Below are 15,486 nucleotides of genomic sequence, written 5' to 3'. Positions count from 1 at the left end.
TTAGCTCTAGTCAGAAGTATATCAGAAGTATAGCCAGGATCAAGACTCAAGCATCTCCACCATTAGCAGTAACCCTAAGGACAGGGATAGCCTAGAGTCCCCTAGCGTGAAAAACAGTATAGGAGCCCCCTGTCCCTCACTATCCTACAGTCACATCGTGACAGGTAATCACAATGACCAGTTTGCACCAATGTTATATCTGCCCCTGCTATCGGAGGTTCAAGAAAAATTGATGACCTCTAATAAATATAAATTCTTTAAGGAAATACATATTTATAAATCTAATGTAATTTTTACTGCTCCAATTGTCTTTTCCAAAAAGGTCTAAATGCATCCTAGTCCTGGTATGGGACACGTAAACCTTACCACAACTGGATCAAGAGTTTTTCTTTTGGCAATGATCAATATTTCTACAGTTTGGCCAGGATTCAAGATGCACGGATGCTTTGTGCATCGCACCTGGCCATGGATGAGGTCTGGCATTGCGGCTTGGCTCCATTGAGGTGAATTAAGCCCGCTTTACACACTACAATATATCTTACGATGTGTCGGCGGGGTCACATCATAAGTGAAGCACACCCGGCATCGTAAGGTATGTTGTAGCGTGTGACAGCTACGTGCGATTGCGATTGAACGAAAAACCGTTCATCGCATGCACGTCGTTCATTCCTGACGAATTGAATGTCAGGTTGTTCATCGTACCCGGGGTAGCACACATCGCAGTGTGTCACACCCCGGGAATGATGAACAGATCTTACCTGCGTCCTGCGGCTCCCGGCCAGCAATGCGGATGGAAGGAGGTGGGCGGGATGTTTACGTCCCGCTCATCTCCGCCCCTCCGCTTCTATTGGCCAGCTGCCGCGTGACGTCGATGTGACGCCAAACGTCCCTCCCACTCCAGGAAGTGGACGTTCGCCGCCCACATCGAGGTCATATGGACGGGTAAGTACGTGTGACAGCAATTAATCGTTTGTGCGGCACGTTCAACATATTGAACATGCCGCACATACGATGGGGGCGTTGCATATCGCATATGATATCGTATACGAAATTGCAACCTGTAAAGCAGGCTTTAGGCTGAGCGGCAGTACCATAAAGGGGTATCGCTATTTTTGAAACAAAGTAAGCAGCCATATTTTACTAATCCCGGAGCACCACTTTAATTGGCTCATTATTTCTGAACAAAATGCTACTGTGCAACAGCTCAGAACAATCATTTGCCATTTAACTAAATCTTAAATCAATGATTGTATGCAGGGTAGTCAATGAAAGCAAATGTTTGATTGGTTTCTATGGGAATTTACACATTTAAAGCAGGAGAAGAAAGGATAAGAAGAGATGGTGGTATAATATAATCTGCTGGATCAAGAAATAGTGTCCTATGTGGAGGAAACTGTGTGTCCTCGCTCTGTACACTAATGTCAGTGTATTGTAGGTTACAGGATATGGTGGCCTAATGTTGGGTGGTACCCTGCACGTTACCTCCACTTAGTGTCCTATTCTCATACAGCGTACAATTGATATGATGTGCCTTTTTTATGGGTCATCTACAGTTTGACTGCTTAATTAAAAAAGACATATGTTGGCCAGATGACATTTCCATACAGTTACCTAAATAACAGCGACACAGTACCTCTACCAGTATACACTATAAATAAAATATATAGTGCAACTCCTCCTGCACAAAACATTCCCCGAACCATGACACTTCCTCCACCACCTGTCACTGACTTCTTATCACACTTTGGGTTCAGTCTTTCCCCAGTTTGTCGATGAACATAATGTTTCTCATCAGACCCAAATAAATTAATCTTGCTTTCATCTCTAAAATGAATTCAGGACCACTTCTCCTCTGTCCACACCACATGCTCCTCACCAAATGCTCTTAAACGTCGTGACACTGTATGATGATACAGATCCTTATTCTTTTCAGTGCTTAACTGGTAAGCAATTTCAGCTGCAGTGTTGAAACAATTACCCATGGAGATTCTCCGCACTATCCTGTCCTCTCTTGCATTTGTCTTTCGAAGGCGACCAGGCTTCTTGGGGGACTTGAAAGAGTTTGTGATGTTGTAAAGATGCAATATTCTCAAAATCATAGATTTGGAATGACCAACTTCTCTTGCTATGGCTGATAGGGTCACCTCTTTGGCCTTCATCTGGACAACCTGCTGCCGGAGGGTTTCAGTCACTTTGGAATTGCACGCCAGTTTTGCAAAGTCAGTGCAAACTGGAAAGTTAAGCTGCCAGTTACATAGGGTTTGTCAGATAATTAAGGAAATTAGCACCAGGAGCCAGATTAACACCAATGTCTTGCAGATTTCTGAAAGTGTTCTCTAATTTTGATCCGTGTTTTTTTTACATTTATCTCATTTACATTTTTATTATGTGCTGTGGAATAAATTGAGTTTTTGAAATAAACTTAAACTCCTACAGTGCCTTGCGAAAGTATTCGGCCCCCTTGAATTTTTCAACCTTTTCCCACATTTCAGGCTTCAAACATAAAGATTAAAATGTTAATGTTATGGCAAAGAATCAACAACAAGTGGGACACAATTGTGAAGTGGAACGAAATTTCTTGATTATTTTAAACTTTTGTAAAAAATAATAAACTGAAAATTGGGGCGTGCAATATTATTCATCCCCTTTACTTTCAGTGCAGCAAACTCACTCCAGAAGATCATTGAGGATTTCTGAATGATCCAATGCTGTCCTAAATGACTGATGATGATAAATATAATCCCCTGTGTGTAATCAAGTCTCTGTATAAATGCACCTGCTCTGTGATAGTCTCAGTGTTCTGTTTAAAGCACAGAGAGCACCATGAAGACCAAGGAACACAACAGACAGGTCTGTGATACTGTTGTGGAAAAATTTAAAGCTGGATTTGGTTACAAAAAGATTTTCACAACTTTAAACATCCCAAGGAGCACTGTGCAAGCGATCGTATTGAAATGGAAGGAGTATCATACTACTGCAAATCTACCAAGACCCGGCCGTCCCTCAAAAATGTAATCTCAAACAAGGAGAAGACTGATCAGAGATGCAGCCAAGAGGCCCATGATCACTCTGGATGAACTGCAGAGATCTACAGTTGAGGTGGGAGAGTCTGTCCATAGGACAACAATCAGTGGTACACTGCACAAATCTGGCCTTTATGGAAGAGTGGCAAGAAGAAAGCCATTTCTCAAAGATATCCATAAAAAGTGTTGTTTAAAGTTTGTCACAAGCCACCTGGGAGACACACCAAACATATGGAAGAAGGTGCTTTGGTCAGATGAAACCAAAATCGAACTTTTTGGGCACCATGCCAAATGATATGTTTGGCGTAAAAGCAACACAGCTCATCACCCTGAACACACCATCCCCACTGTCAAACATGGAGGTGGCAACATCATGGTTTGGGCCTTCTTTTCTTCAGCAGGGACAGGGAAGATGGTTAAAATTGATGGGAAGATGGATGGAGCCAAATACAGGACCATTCTTGAAGAAAACCTTTTGAAGTCTGCAAAAGACCTGAGACTGGGACGGAGATTTGTCTTCCAACAAGACAATGATCCCAAACATAAAGCAAAATCTACAATGGAATGGTTCACAAATAAACGTATCCAGGTGTTAGAATGGCCAAGTCACAGTCCAGACCTGAATCCAATCGAGAATCTGTGGAAAGAGCTGAAAACTGCTGTCCACAAACGCCTCCATCCAACCTCACTCAGCTCCAGCTGTTTACAAAGGAAGAATGGGCAAGAATTTCAGTCTCTCAATGTGCAAAACTGATAGAGACATACCCCAAGCGACTGCAGCTGTGCAGCTGTAATCGCAGCAAAAGATGGCGCTACAAAGTATTAACTTAATGGGGCCGAATAATATTGCACGCCCCAATTTTCAGTTTATTATATTTTATAAAAGTTTAAAATAAGCAATAAATATCGTTCAACTTCACAATTGTGTCCCACTTGTTGATTCTTCACCATAAAATTTACATTTTTTATCTTTATGTTTGAAGCCTGAAGTGTGGGAAAATGTTGAAAAATTCAAGGGGGCCGAATACTTTCGCAAGGGACTGTACGAGTTTCCTCATGTTAGGATATAATCACATAGGACGACACAATGACGACAACATTCAGGAAATTGTGTGTTGTTCTCTAATTTTGATCTCCAGTGTAGATTGACTCTGTTTCCCTTTCCAAGCGCAATCTGCAATTGGTGATGAATAAAAAAAAATGGTGGTGCTGGGAAGAAAAGGAGTCAAAGATACCAATAGTAGTTTAGGCTTTTATCGCTTTAGACATTTTTAGTCTAGGCTTTTACCTTTCTGTTGGTCTAGGGTAGGTAGGGGTTTAATTGTAGTTATAAAGCTGATTTGGGGCAATTAAAGGATTAGCTGGATCTAGTACGTTAGTCATCTTTCTAGACTAATGGACTTCTTTGCAGTAAAATTTAAGTCAAACATGATCCAATTTGGTCTTAAGGCCGCTATATATTTATATTCAGGCTTAAATTGGCCTACAGAAGGACAGGCGAATTCCCTGGTGGGCTCCTGTGCAAAAGTTGGCCCCACTTCATTTATATGAGCAGTAACTAGCACAATACACCTTATTCACTATGTCCTGCCACAAGAAGATCATCATTCACAACTACTTAGTTTACTATTATATGCTGTAAATGCAGAGGTACATTTGGGAATGAGGATAATGCAATATTTTTATGTAGCTGAACAGTGGGCCACCACATTAAATTTTACTTGTGGGCCCTTATCACATCACTCCGATACTGTGTACATGTCACGCTTGCCAGGTATGACAAGCGTGCATGTATGTACATACCTGACGCACAACTAAAACAAAACAAGCAATACCACAAGTAAGGGGGAATACAGGGGACACTATAACAATGATGGGCTCTAGCGCTAGTGACATGGGTAGTTGGGACACCTTCTGCACTCACCTGCAGCTGTCCATACTCTCCTAGCCGGACCCTATACAGTCTCCTCAACTGTCGCCGAGCAGGAAACTGTGACCCTGAGAAACCCTGTAGATGCCCTGGCTCGTGAGCTGGCAGGTGAGGAATGCTAGCCACTTTGTTGCACTAATACAGCACAAGATAGCACGAAAGGCAAGAATGGTCCTGCATCACTGCGTGTTACCTGCGGTACCGCATACGTTCTGGAGGAAAGCTGTAGATCTTCTTAATCCAAAGCGGGGTGCTCGTCACAAAGCAGAATCCATAAGGAACAGGGTGAGAAGAAAAAGACCGCACTCCTTCCGCTGTGCAGGATAACTCGTTTATTCAAGTAGGTGCAGGGTAAAAGGCTGGAGACAACCTGTGAGCTGGCTCCTAAACGAGGACGACGGCCGTTTTGCCTATTGATTAGGCTTCCACGGGTACCGTGGAAGCCTAATCAATAGGCGAAACGGCCGTCGTCATCGTTTAAGAGCCGGCTCACAGGTTGTCTCCAGCCTTTTACCCTGCACCTACTTGGATAAACGAGTTATCCTGCACAGCGGAAGGAGTGCGGTCTTTTTCTTCTCACCCTGTTCCTAATACAGCACAAGGAAAGGTAAGACAGACAGGGGACAACAACAACCAAAAAGTATAATGTGCACCTTCAGGAACACTCCTCCATAGGACCTTCCACCAAGGTGGCCAGAGTGCAAAGGATTTGTATCTTCAGCAGAGATTGTTGGGAAACACCATTACTTAAACCAGAAGGGGAGTGGCTACAAAGCAGCTGCAGCTGAAATGCTCTGCTAGGAGCTTCTGGCAACAAAACTGACATTAACTCCTTAGGCACCAAAAAAAATTAAACAACATCCAAAATAATGATATGGAATGTTTATTTTGCTTTATTACATTTTTGTAACAACATAGAGATCCCCAAAGGAAATGTAACACAAAATAATGCTGACCTTTCCCTTATGACCCCTAGTTTTATATACTATGTATGGCGGAGTCTCAGGATATGAAATCTTATGTAGTATCACAATGAAAGGTTCTTGCGGCTTTTGGCTTTTAAACATCATTTCTCAAATCTGAGGTGCATGGAGTCATACAGAATGAATGTGCCAAGGAGCAAGCCTCTTGAAGAAAGGTTGATCAGGGATATATAAGATGTTTGCATTGATTCCTACTTTTATTTATAGATAGTATTGTTTGCTCCCTGAAGTGCTCTGTTTTATAGTTTTCTGCTTTTGAACAAAAAAAAATCCATAAAATGTAAATTCATACAATAGATATGGTAGATATCTCTAGAAGGTAGATATAGAAGGGGATATCACTCTTTGGGAAGACAAATTGAATTGTACAGTGCATAAAAAAAAAAAAAACATTTCACCATCTTCTTTGGCAATTTTGTTGCATTTTTTTTTATCAGAGATATTTGCAGATCAGTGGAATGCTTTTCTAATACTATTGAGATAAAGGATAACTTGATACTCCAATGTTTTATCAACAAAGTTGTGATGCTAGCAACTACTTACGGGAAGTATGGATGGAAGAGTAGTCAGGAAAGCCGGGGTCTGGTAACAGGAGGACATGTACAAGGAGAAAACAGGGGCATAGTCAGCTCAGTATCCGAGGGTCAGAAATACAGGAGAGCACATTATAAGTTTAGGGAGAAAGCAGAGACGTGGTCAGGTAACAGGCCGAGGTCAAAAGGCAGGAGGTCAGGCAGGAACAGGGAGCGGGCAGAAAGAAGTCAAATAACAGTCCGGGGTCAGAGAACAAAAATCATAACATTAGCAGAGACACAAGCCAACAGCACAACTGCAAAACCAGAGAATACAACTGGCAAAGTTCTGGTTGAGCATGCTTAGTAAGAAGCCTGAGCAATTATCAGGAAGGTGGAACACGTGAGTAATCAGCACCAATATGGAATCCTGCACTGTCAGTCAAACTGCTAGCTCAGTAACTCAGGAAAGCGCAGAAGAGCATCTCCAAATGTGAAATACGCTGCACAGAGGAATAGTGTCACTACCAGGTCTGTAATCCAGGAAAAGACAGCAGAGCATCTTCTAGTCTGCAAGATGCTCTGCACATAGGAATGTTAAACGTAATCATGTTTATTGGTGCTCATCAAATTGGCTTCAGCCATAATATGCCACAATTATTACTGCTGAAATTGATTCCCATTACTCATAATTAACTTTACTTCTACTTTAGCAAATTCTTCTGTGGCAATTGTGTAAAAGGTCAACAGTAACAGCACCCAAATCCAGAGTGGACAAAGACAGAAGAGGGCCCTGTGCAAGAACAATATATGGGCCCAATGCAGCCCAATATCTCCTAATGCACGATTCCTCCTGCTTTGGAGGTGGTAATGAGCCCCCTTGCCTCTTGGGCCCCTGGTTGCACCAATGGCATGCCTGTCCATGACTTAAATGTTACAAATCTTTTGGATTGTTTGTAAAATAAACCTTGATGTCTGGGTAGAGTGTGAACCAAGATTATTTAAAAGTTGGTTTCCAGCCACTTTGTGTCAGTTGCAGAAAGCATAGATAGTGACCAGGACTTACAGGGAGGTGATTGCCTCTGTAACTGTCCCTGGAGGAGGCCATACCTGTATCTAAGCAGAGTAGGAGAAGCTGACCTCTGAGACGACAGTCCAGTGTAGTGGTCAGGAGAGAGGAGTGAGTGCATGCCTCCTGAAATAACTGTAACTGCCAAATGTCAGGTCCAAAACTTATAAACACAACAGAGGTATAAGGCATAAAAGTAAAAACACTGCTCAAAGTCTCACATACATTTTATTTAAAGGGTAATTATACTTTTAAGACATTTTTTTAGAAAATACTCATATGTTTCTGTAACAAGGGTGTGTAATAAATGGCCAGTAAACACAGGAGGACCTATGCAGACCCTTATTCTGGGGTCCCTAAGCTCACCCTCACACCAGAGGTACCCTTAAAGTTGGGTGGGTCCGGGCCCCCAACCTAGCCCTAACTCCTGTCCTGATGACAAAGTCACCCACCACACCCACCACCCAGAAGACTGACCAGGACGAAGATCCCAAAAAGCCCACGAATAAAGCATAACAGAAAGGGGTAAAATAAAACCTCTTATACACCTAAAATCTGCACCGAAGAAAAACCTAGGATGAAATGGTAAGGGATAACAAGGGAATGGAGGTAATACAAAAACAAAACAACTTGAAACAAACCACAGCAGACAGCAACAGCCACAACAACCCCCATGTCCTCTCTGCTCCCAGGCTAGCTCCTAACTGAATACAATAACCAGCACTAGGTCCAGTAAGCAGAGCGCTTAAATGCTGGCCAGAAGATGATTAACTGCTGCCAGCTGAGCAAGTCTGCTTCTGCACCACAGAAAAAAATTAACCCTTAATGTGCCAAAAGGAAAAACTACGTTTAAAGTGCATGATCCCAGAAGAGCCTGTCCCTATACATGTGACAGTACCCTCCCCTTTAAGGAGAGACATCAGGACTCTCAAGACCATGCACCCACAACCACCTTTTATGGACAATTTGAACCGCAACCTAGGGTCAACTGAAACTACACCTCTCGAGTGCTGGCCTGGATACGACATTGCAGGTGTTGAGTACTGGGATGGCCATAGGGTCACTACAGTCCGCAACTGGATAAGGACCAAGATAATCCACACTCAGACCCCCAAACGCACCCCTCCTTTTGTTGTGATTAGTGTGCAACCACACAAGGTAATTTTTCCACAGTTCTGGACCTGCACATTTATTATAAGCATGCTGTCACGCTCTCCGGTCCCCGTGGCCCGCTCCCTGGTTCCCGTGCCCCGCTCTCTGGTTCCTGACGGCGTTCCCTGCTTACCGCTCCGGTCCCGGCTTCCTCTTCCTCGCCTGCACCCTCCATGTGTCCTGCTCCCCGCTCCCGGCGCCCCTCTGCGACGCGGGACTCACAGCCGGGCACTCCTGCTTCCTCTGCACCGCTCCCTGTACTGGCTTCTGGCACACGGGCCTCGCGCATGCGCATTAGGGCGCGCGGTCATTGACCCTCTCTTAAAGGGCCAGCACCTAGAAACAGGAAATTGCATAGACAGGTACAGGGTATATTAGGATTCTCTTTCCTGGTGGGCGGGGCCTGTTCTACGTGTTTAGTAAGCTAGGAGTTCAGGTCCCCGTATTGCTGTGTCCAGTATTAACCCCTGTCTGTCTCGCAGAGCCTGTCCTGCCACGCCAGCCGGTCCTGACCACGTCCGCTCCAGTACTTCTGACGGTGACTTTGGCGGATGTTCCACCACCTCTTCAGCTCCGCCAGTCTCCAGTCCCTGGCTCCGTTTGGTGACCCGTCCTCTCGCTCAGCAGGTTCCGGATTCCGCCTGATCCTACAACCCGGCCTCGGACCCTGAGCCTCGTCACCCGGACTACCGTCTAGAACTCTGTGTTCCCAGCGACATCTACTTTCCAGCTCTCATACGGACTGTCTTGCTACCAATAGTGCTTCGGCTGCCGTGCATCAAGGCCCTCTGGCGGGGTGACCGGTCTGGCTGCCTCACCAGGGGAACCCGGTGTACGGTCCAGTGTTTCCACCACCCGGACGTAACACATGCTCGCATTTGTGCACCTCAGGATGTCCATACATACACCCAGACACCGCAGCCGCCTCCTTACCACCTCTCTGGGCACAACACCGAGACCTGCAATTGTTAATACCCCCAGATACCGCAGTCAAACCCTTCCTACCACCCCTTTGGAGGAAGCACCAAGGTTTACAATTAGATTGGGAAGTGAAAGGAATAGTCCTGTCCTTCTCTGATTCAGCCCCAGGGCCCAGGAAGCAAGGACAGGACGGACAGCAGAGATACCCACTCCAGAACCCCTTCCACAAAAAAGGTCTGCCATGAGCGGTTTTTCGGTAGGAACAATGCTTCCCAAAGTACGCGGAAAAAACGACTGGCTGCTAGAAGAAAACACTTCAACCTGCATGTGGTCATCCTCTACCTGTGGGACCTCCACCTCCGCTATATAGCTAAGGGAACCCTGCTCTAGGTGGATCTCTCCCTGAGCCATCTATCCACCCTGATGGCAAGGAACATAGCGGCCTCCAGCGATGTAGGTGTGGAGAACTGCAGTAATGAGTTTCTCAGCCGAACAGACAACCCCTGGATGAACTGACTCCTGAGAGCCAGATTGTTCCATAGGGTGTCCGTGGCCTACCTCCGGAACGTCTAACAGTACTCCTCCACTGGGCGTGCCCCCTGCTGGATCTTCCAGAGCTGAGATTCAGCCAGGGAGACACCATCAAACTCACCGTAGACCAAGGCCAGAGCCGCAAAGAAATCATCTACCGCCCGCATAACTTCCAAATTGGCCAGTAGAGAAAAGGTCACTGCAGCAGACAGCAACAGCAGCAACAACCATGTCCTCTCTGCTCACAGGCTAGCTCCTAACTGAATAGAATAGCCAGAACCAGGTCCAGGAAGCAGAGGGCTTAAATCCCGGCCATAAGATTATTAACTGCTGTCAGCTGAGCAAGTCTGCTGCTGCACCAGAGAAGGAATTAACTCTTAATGTGTCCAAAGGAAAAACTAGGTTAAAAGTGCATGGGCCCAGAAGAACCTGTCCCTATACACGTGACAGTGTATTCATGAGGAATAACACTATTCCAGGCCATTATATGACTTGTATGCTACATTTTCATCAGTTTTCCCCAAAGGAAACTCAGTTTTTTACTTTGTAATTGACTAAATGCTGGTAGAAGGAGAGAACTTGCTATGATCTCTCCCATATACTGGACAGCACAGAGACATGTATTCCTGCTCTTCCTTCCTTAGCACATTGACAGAATCAGAAGCATGGAGAAAATTATACAGCATTACTGAACCGTGTAGATGTGATTCCAGGTTTGGGCTGAAGTAAAAGCCTTGTTGGAAAGTATAGCAGGACCCATCTATTTCACCCTCTGCTTGTTTTTTCCCTCTGTTCATCAGTCATCTTCCTCTCCTATCCATAGCGTATAATAGGAGGTTTATCCTGACAAAAATCTTGGAGTTGATCACTTTTTTTCAGACTAGATGATGAGTTCAGGAGACTGGGAGGGGGGAAGAATCGACTGTTAAATGGAGAAGAAACCTGCTCTAAACTATAGTCGGTATGTATTCTTTCCTTTTGAGTGTTGCTGCCTGCTTATGATTGGCGTCTATGTCAGCATCCTAGCGCCTCCTGGGAATGCCCATAGGGTGCGTGCATGGTCACACCCCTTTTGTTAAAGGGCCAGTACACCCTAACCCAGAAGTACCCCTCAGCTCAGCGGCTTCAGATATTTAAGGTACCTTCCACTTAAGGGAGGTGCCTGGGCAACAAGTTAGTTCTCAAGTCTTCAGTGCTTCTGTCACTGCTGCTGTTACTGTGCTAAATTCTGCTGGTGATTCATGTTTGTGTTTCAGTGCATTCCTAAACTGCTGCTGTTACGACCATCCATGCCGGCTGGCTTTTGCAACACCCACTGCCGCAAATATCCACGCTGGTCATCTACCACGGTACACACTGCCAAAAGTATCCTCATTGGCTATATCCATCCATTCTGGCCGAATCCACGACACTGACTGCTGCTGCTGTTGCTACAACCAGAGACTGTATTGTATCCATGGAGCCAGGTGCCGAGGGACCGCAGATCTCCTGGGGCTGCCTTCATGCTTACCAGTGTGTGTACTTACTTCCACCTTTGGCAGTAGTGAAGACTCGGTGGCTGGTTCAGTTCGCTTCTCCAGGCAAGTGAATGGTACTTTCGGTCGAGTGGAACGATTAATCCCATGTTCACCCTGCGAGCATAACAATTGGGCAGAATCATACAGGGAGAAGAAGTACACGCCCCCAGTGAAAACGATCTAACACCCACTTAGACTTAAAAAAAAGTTAACTCATCAAGTGCCAAATACTTTTATTGCTTTTATTCCATTAAAAGATCCTTTTTAAGTCTTCACTCTTCAGTGCTTCAGTGTTGACTAAGCTTCACATGGCGTCCTGACTTGTATCACTCTACAGGTTTCGTGAGGCATAGTGAACTGGGGGAACCAAAGGGCATAATCATAGGGCAGCACAGTGGTTAACACTGTTGTGTTGCAGCTCTGGGGTCCTGAATTCAAATCCCATCAAGGAAAATATCTGCAAAGAATTTGTATGTCCTCCCTTTGCTTATGGGGATTCCTATACTGATAGGGAGTTTAGACTGTGAGCCCCAATGTGGACAGCGACGATGATGTCTGTAGAAGACTATGGAATATGATGGCGCTATATAAATTAGTAAAAATAAATATACGTCTTTTACAGACCATCAGGACAATTTGATTTGCATTTAATAATTTTGATACAAATTTCCCAAGCAAATTTGAACAAATCAAACAAATTTGAGTTTGAGCAGATTCGTGGTTCTCTAGTAGTCTCCCAACCAAATATCAATCACAAGACACACTTTTTTTCTGTTTCATAGTAGCACATAGAATCATAGAATATTATAGTTGGAATGGACCTCCTGGGTCATCTAATCCAACCTCCTGCTCAAAGCAGGATTCACTAAATCATCCCAGGCAGATGTCCGTCCAACCTCTTTTTAAAGACTTCCATTGAAGGAGAACTCACAACCTCTCATGGCAGCCTGTTCCACTCATTGATCACTCTCACTGTCAAAAAGTTTTTTCTAATATCTAATTTGTGTCTCCTCCCCATCAGTTTCATCCCATTGCTTCTAGTCTTTCCTTGTGAAAATGAGAATAAAACTGATCCCTCTACAGTGTGGCAGCCTTTAAGATATTTGTAGACAGCTATTAGGTCTCCTCTCAGTCTTCTCTTTTGCAAGCTAAACAATCCTACAATCCTAAATCCTGTAACCATTCCTCATAGGACATGGTTTGCAGACCAGTCACCATTCTGGTCACTCTTCTCTGAACTTGCTCCAGTTTGTTGATGTCTTTTTTAAAATGTGGTGCCCAAAACTGGACACATTATTCCAGATGAGGTCTGACCAAAGAGGAGTAAAGGGGGATAATAACTTCACGTGAGCTAGACTGTATGCTTCTGTTAATACATCCTAGAATGGTGTTTGCCTTTTTTGCTGCTGCGTCACACTGTTGACTCCTGTTCAGTCTGTGATCTATAATACAGATAATACCCTCAAGAAATTAACCAATTACACAGTCATCACACCTATGATATTGTGCTTAAACTATGGACTTACCTGCACCCTTGGACTTTACTGCAACCCTCGCAAGCTCAGTAACCCTCGCTTGCTGTGGCTGGGATAAGTAGTTCTGGAAAAGGGATACTCAGCATATCTAACAACTTGAGGATATTAAAGAATTTTGTTTTGCTTTTCGAATTAGCGAGACAATGCGTGTTACAAGAACAGAACGGTGAAACTTCATTGTAGATTTCAATTAAAATAAGGAATCTTCATTTTTCCGTTACTGTATCAGCGTTCTTTCAGATGAGCCGCAGCCGAAAATGTAACATACATGTTCCTTTGGGAATATAGCTTATAGTTTTAACCAGCTACTTGGCAACACGGGGTTCAAGAGAAAGCTGTACCAGCTGCCAAGCCCGCCAGCAAGAGATAGCTGTTGCGGCAGAGTAAAACTGTGCTGAAGGGCCAGGCATGAGCGTTCCGCATGATGGGAGAGTCATTAGGCAATGAGCCATATTACGGAGCACCGTTATCAGGAGTAAAACAGACGCACTGGGTGTTATGAAGCACAGCCAAGTGTGAGCCTTGCCCCCAGGGCTCTATTACACTGAGATAACCATACACCCTGCAGTGGCCTTATTGCCATCATAAAACATCTTTATTACAGAAAAGATACCAACAACCCTTACAACGCCAGAGGGGTATCAACAGGTGCGGCCTAATGAGGGCGATTTAACCCTTTCAACCATTATAACAATTCCCCATAAATAAATGGAATGAACGTCTTCCTGCCGCAATTGATTGTAACGATGAAATAGATTTTATTTTCAGGTCTTGTCAAGTGGTATGGAAATAAAGCTTCATCATGTTATAATGACTTTCACGTCATTTCTGTTCCCTTTTTCATGTCTTCTACTTGCTGTCAGTGAATGGAAAAATTCTTGTTTACATTTGGGACTGAAAAACCATAAAACCCCAGGGGGTTGTTCACATGCTGCAGTTTTGCAGCATATTTTGCCACTGAAAAAAAATTAACCGTTTTACAGTACCAGGAAAGTGTATGCGAGATCTGAATTCTAATGCACACAATACTTATTTCTTCCTTGCGAATTTGAGCCATCAAAACACTGGCAATTCTTTCAGCGTTTTTACAGGGTTTTTCTCCAATTCAAATGAATGGGGAAAACAAAACGCATGCAAAAAAAGTGTTAAAAACGTGCACACGGAATATGCACAATTTACATAGATTGTGCTGGGGATGCAGGATGCATGCATTTACGCTGCAGTGCTAAACGCAGTGTAAATGCATGATATTACGCAACGTGCGCACGAGCCCTAAAACCTTTGGTGAGTTTTTGATGTTGCAACATTTCTGCACCTAGTATATAAATATGGTTAAATCTGCACAGAAAACTCAGTGCGCCCGCAAGAGAAATTGTCATGTTGCAGATTTGAAGGTCAGTTTATGTTGAGCCTGAAAAAAAAGCACAGTGGGCCGGAGATTTCTATACATTCCATCCACTTTTCCGGAATTGTAAGACATTGTGTTTTTGGCACACTGAAAATACACAGTGTAAAGTCACCAAAAGCTCATTGTGGGAACGGAGCCTAATACTTCTCACAGCGGAGGGTTGGTATAATCTCTTCAGTTTGGGTGGCACTAGATCTGGGGATGTTCTTCATCTCTGTCCTGTAGAATTATATTTTTTGGGCAGGATCCTGTTCTATTGATAAACATAAAAGAGTATATTTATCAATAGAGTTAAAAAAATAATTTAGCTAGAAAACATGTTAAAGGGAACCTGTCACCAAATTTTTGGCGTATAAGCTGCGGCCACCACCACCGGGCTCTTATATACAGCATTCTAACATGCTGTATATAAGAGCCCAGGCTGTTGTGAGAACATAAAAAACACTTTATAATACTTACCTAACGGTTGCGCTGTGGGCCATATGGATGTCTCCGTTGTCCGGTGCCAGAGCTGCCTCTTTTGGCCATCTTTGTTTTCTTTCTCTAGCCGCGGTGCATGATGCGTCCGACGTTATACACACTCGCCAGCATTCTGGTCCTGCGCAGGCGCACTTTGAGCAACGCAGATCAAAGTATTGTAGTGCGCCTGCACAGGACCGGCGAGTGTGTATGATGTAGACGCATCATGCACACAGGATTCAGAAAGAGGACGAAGATGGCTGAAACAGGAGGCGTCGGCAGCGGAGAACGGAGACGCCCATATGGCAAACCGCGCGACCATTAGATAAGTATTATAAAGTCACATAAATTTATAGACAAAATGGCACTCACCAGTTCTTGCTGTGCAGAGGATTCTATATTTAAGGCCAAAAACACACTTCCGCATAAATAACGTACGTGTGACA

The sequence above is a fragment of the Anomaloglossus baeobatrachus genome, chromosome 12 (genome assembly GCF_048569485.1).
Source record: "Anomaloglossus baeobatrachus isolate aAnoBae1 chromosome 12, aAnoBae1.hap1, whole genome shotgun sequence".
Classification (NCBI taxonomy): domain Eukaryota; kingdom Metazoa; phylum Chordata; class Amphibia; order Anura; family Aromobatidae; genus Anomaloglossus; species Anomaloglossus baeobatrachus.
This window is presented reverse-complemented; position numbering follows the sequence as displayed.